This window comes from Mastomys coucha, unplaced genomic scaffold, assembly GCF_008632895.1.
Source record: "Mastomys coucha isolate ucsf_1 unplaced genomic scaffold, UCSF_Mcou_1 pScaffold12, whole genome shotgun sequence".
Taxonomy (NCBI): Eukaryota; Metazoa; Chordata; class Mammalia; order Rodentia; family Muridae; genus Mastomys; species Mastomys coucha.
The window spans coordinates 47,640,398-47,645,397 of record NW_022196894.1 but is presented as its reverse complement, the minus strand read 5'-3'; the positions used below and the strand labels follow the sequence as shown (position 1 = coordinate 47,645,397).

Here is a 5,000-nt window from a genome sequence, read left to right as displayed (position 1 = left end):
TGGGAATCTGGAAAGATAGCCCAGTAGTCAAGACTAGGCGGTTCGGTTCCTGGTGCTTATATGGTGGCTCACAACTATCTGTGATTCCAGTTCCAAAGGATTTGAAGCTCTTCTGGACTCCACAGACTCTTACATACATGTGGTACACATATGTACATGCAGATAAAGCACCCATATATAAAATGAAAAAGTAAATAAATCTTTAAAAAGGAAAAGAAATGTTCTAGCAGAAACATTTTTTTTTTTAATCTCAACTACGTAGCCCCTGTAACTAAAATAAAATTGGATGGAGCAGTGGACCATTTTAAAATAATTCTCCACCCTCCTCAGAGAAAGCAAAATGGTTATGAAATAGGAGTTAAATATAGTAACGACAAAACTCAATGTCCAATATTCTGTCCCATGATTCCCGCTAAGTGAATTCACATTTGGTTTGGCCACATGCCTAGGTTTGAGTTGTAGGAAAATGTTCACCACATGCAAAACAATAGGAGTCACTGTCCTTTGGAATAGAGCATAGAAGGTGGAAGAGGCCTTTCAGGGAATTGGGGACATGCCTGACTAGATGGCAGTGCCTCCATACACATGTATGTAGGAGCATTCTAGGCTTTCTTGCTAACAAGCGCATTCTGATCCAGTGGGTCTTGGCCTGAATACAACCTTTCTAACAAGCTCCTGAATGATGCAGGAACTGTTGATCTGTGGCTCACTATGAGCCACGGGGGACCAGGGCAATAACAGCATCTCCAAGTTGGTGGCCTTTGGTCAGTAATAAATGTTAATGATAATAGCTTACATGCAAAATGCAAACGACAAGAAATGAAGTCATAGAGAGAGCTATAGGGAAGGCTGCTAGAGACTGCCTGCAAATGCTGTTCTGTTGGCTGTCCCAGAAGGGCTTAGTGGAGGCAGAGACACCGGCGGAAAAATTTCTGCCTTCAAGGTCCAATGAAAAGCACTGACCACTGCTAGTCTGACAGGTTGGTGGAGCCCCTGACTCACTTCATGGGCAAAATTGTCAGGGTGGAGGCTCAGTCAGATTCAGTAAAATGTGTTCTAGGCTTAAAAATGTACAGAGACGGAGATGAACAGGCTGGATCTTCTAACCCTGAAAGAATGGATGATAGAGATGAACAGAGGTAGAAAATCTGAAAAATGGTGGGATATACACAAAATACAGTGTACCAATGAGGCATTCTTAAGGCAAATGGAGGATGACTATTCCATATCCCTACAGGTAAGAACTGAAGAACTTAGTGCTGGCATCTGCCGTTGTTTCTTCAATTGACAGGAAAATACAGGGCTACAGTGATCAAATTTATCCAGAAGGGAATTTTATGGTTTCAAGCAGTTTTATCATTCAGAAGTAACCTGTATCCTAGAACCGTTGGTCATGCGGGGATACCACCTCAGCTTTTGTGCCGATTGGCCTGTGGGCTGCACATTTGAGAAGACCAATCAGTTTTCAGCCCTGTCTGCAGCTTAAAAGGATAACAGAGAGATTTTTCTCTCTGGCCTCTCCTCTAGAAGCTTCTCTTGTAGCACTCCAAGCAGAAGCAGCTTCAAGCAATCTAGGACACAAGGGAAATCTCTCTTTGATGTTTCTACGCAGCTTCTCTCTGGACATTTCGTTCCACCCCAAACCTGCCTCCTCTGAGTTTAACTCTGCCCCCATCCATCAGCAAGGGGAACACATGATACTTCCAGGAAGGGAGTGCAAACCGCCACTTGCATATTGTAGCCATTTGTATTTAGTTTATATCTTCATGAAAAATTACTCAGTTTTTCTTGTCACAAAGCAAATAGAATCATGACTTATGTTTTATAATTTATATAACCAATTTCATATACTTGTCAACTTCTTATCAGATTTCTGACAGTTATAAATCATTTCCCCTTCTGGAAAGATGAAAATAAGCCCCCCCCCCACTGCCTACCTGTAGCCATCTCCAAGATTATGTTTTCACGTTGTTGCTCACTGTGGAGTAATCAGGTACATGAAATATTTACTGATGAGAACTCAGCCCGTACAGGCAAACGACTATGGTGCCTGCACACTAGAGTTTAGTCCTACGGAAGAGTTATCAAGAGAGAATCAGGGTGGCAGCAAGATGGCGCCATGGGTCATCACCACAGGGAATACCTAAAGTCTACAGCCTCAACGCTGTGGGGTTGGAGGGTAGGGCGAGGCATCCTTCTACTCAGGGCAAGAGAACATTTTGTGATAAATTCAACAAAACTTATGATTGTAATGGTGAACAGCAGTGATTGTCAATGGGGAGGTAAAGGCTGGCCCCAAATGATAAAACTATTAAATAAAATCATGAAACCACTGTACACTGAAACCACAGTAGGAGAAGTTAGACCTTCATATGCTAATGCACAGCTTCTCTAAGCACATTGTTAGCTAAACTGAGAGACATTTACACCTTCTTTTTAAAAACCTATAAATCTGTTAGTGGAGTAGCTATATAACATTTCCTGAGGAATACCATGGCAAGAAATATTAATGATGGTTACAACAGCTACAAAGAACTAATGTCTTGAATATATACTCCTTGTAACACTCTCCATTAATAATAATAATATTAATTAATTAATAATATTAATCAATGACTATATGGTCTCTTTTAAGCATTTGCTGTATCTCATTTAACTGCTCAAAGCCCTATGTGGCAGATTTTAATTTACCATTGTGCAAACTTTAATGTTTCTTTTCTTGCTTCCTATAACCTGAGCTACAGAGATGTTAAACAATTTGCCCCAAGGTCACACAGCTAGTGAACAGAGGTGAGGTTTGAGCTCCCTGTGTAGAGTACATGAGGCAAAGGCATCTTGGTTATAACTGCTGTAAACAGATGTAGAACTGAAGACACATTCACACCTTTTAGAAGTGGACTCTTGATTCCAACTCCAGTATGCTATATAATATCTCTTATTACTTGATCTCAACTTTTCATGAGGGAGATATATCAGTATTAAGGTGTGACCCTCCTACAGCTGAAGGCTGATTGTGTCAGATCCCACCTTGCCACATATGGCCATGTCTCTCTCTGACCTCCTGCTAATAGCCACACCTCTCTACAAGTGCCTGTTACACCAGAAGTCCTGCCTCCAGAGACTGAAGATGAAGCTGCTGATTGGGCCAAGTTGCTGACAGACTTGGGGGAGGGGTTTTGCTTTATCTACCTGTTGGCTTGTAACAAAGAGAATTCAATAATGATGGCGGACTGAAAACACACCATGTGTCGGTCTAATTATTTCAAACCCCTTCCCGCATTTCTGGTACCCTTAATTTTTCAGGCCCTGCCTCCCATTCCAGAAAACCCATTCGTATGTGTAGCTGCAGGCAGCTACATTAAGGTTCAAAAAAATATCTAGGTGGACATAGTAACACACATCTTTAATTTTAGCTAGTTAGGAGATTGAAGTAGGTGGACCACACTTTATTATTTTTTCTTTTTTTTTTCTTGAATATTTTCTTTATTTACATTTCAAATGTTTTCCCCTTTCCAGGTCTCCCCTTTGGGAAGCCCTTATCCCATTCCCCTGCCCCCTGCCTCTATGAGGGTGTTTCCTTATCCACCCACCCACTCAAGTCTTCCCACTCTGACATTCCCCTACATTGAGGCATCAAGCACCCTCAGGTTCAAGGGCTGTTCCTCCCACTGATGTCCAACAAGGCCATCCTCTGCCACATATGGAGCCAGAGCCATGGATCCCTCCATGTGTATGTACTCTTTGGTTGGTAGTCCAGTCCCTGGGAGCTCGGGGTGTCTGGCCAGTTGACACTGTTGCTCCCCCAAAGGGACTGCAAACCCATCAGTTCCTTTAGTCCCTTCTCCAACTCTGCCATTGGGGATGCTGAGCTCAGTCCAATAGATGGCTGCAAGCATCTGCCTCTGTATTTGTCAGGCTTTGACAAAGCCTCTCAAGAGGCAGTCATATCGGGCTTCTGTCTGCAAGCACTTCCCAGCATCCACAATAGTGTCTGGGTTTGGCGACTGTATATGATATGTACTCCCAGGTGCGGCAGTCTCTGGATGGCCTTTCCTTCAATCTCCTTTTCACACTTTCTCTGTATCTCCTCCCATGGGTATTTTGTTCCCCCTTCTAAGAAGGACTGAAGTGTTCACACTTTGGTCTTCCTTGAGCTTCATGTGGTCTGTGAATTGTATCTTGGGTAATCTGAGTTTCTGGGCTAATATCCACTTATCAGTGAGCATACCATGTGTGTTCTTTTGCGATTGGGTTGCCTCACTCAGGATGATATTTTCTAATTTCATCCATTTGCCTACAAATTTCATGAAGTCATTGTTTTTAATAGCTGAGTAGTATTCCATTGTGTAAATGTACCATATTTTCCGTATCCATTCCTCTATTGAGGGACTTCTGTGTTCTTTCCAGCTTCTGGCTATCAGAAATAAGGCTGCTATGAACATAGTGGAGCATGCGTCCTTGTTATATGTTGAAGAATCATTTGGGTATATGCCCAGGAGTGATATAGCTGGGTCCTCAGGTAATACTATGTGCAATTTTCTGAGGAACTCCCAGACTAATTTCCAGAGTGGATTTACCAGCTTGCAATCCCACCAACAATGGAGGAGTGTTTCTTTTTCTCCATATCCTAACCAGCATCTACTGTCACCTGAGTTTTTTATCTTAGCCATTCTGACTGGTGTGAGGTGGAATCTCAGAGAATCTTAGCCATACCTGATGACTAAGGATGTTGAACATTTCTTTAGGTGCTTCTCAGCCCTTCCAGTTTCCTCAGTTGAGAATTCTCTGTTTAGCTCTGTTCCCCATTTTTAATAGGGTTATTTGGTTCTTTGGAGCCTAACTTCTTGAATTCTTTGTATTTTTGATGGTCTATTTCTGGGTCTTCAATTCTATTCCATTGATCTACCTGCCTGTCACTGTACCAATGCCATGCAATTTTTTTTATCACTGTTGCTTTGTAGTGCAACTTGAGGTCAGGGATGCTTAAGTTCTTTTATTGT

General features: G+C 42.2%; 1 long non-coding RNA gene across 1 annotated transcript in view; it reads right to left on the bottom strand.

The window, feature by feature from the left end:
* Positions 1 to 207: 207 nt before the first annotated feature.
* LOC116086444 overlaps positions 208 to 5,000 on the bottom strand; it is a 23,165-nt gene continuing 18,372 nt past the window's right edge. The window contains exons 3-4 of the long non-coding RNA XR_004116928.1: positions 1,938 to 2,070; positions 208 to 1,108 (exon numbers count right to left, since the gene is read on the bottom strand). This is a non-coding gene — a long non-coding RNA (uncharacterized LOC116086444). The remainder of the gene's footprint in view (positions 1,109 to 1,937; positions 2,071 to 5,000) is intronic.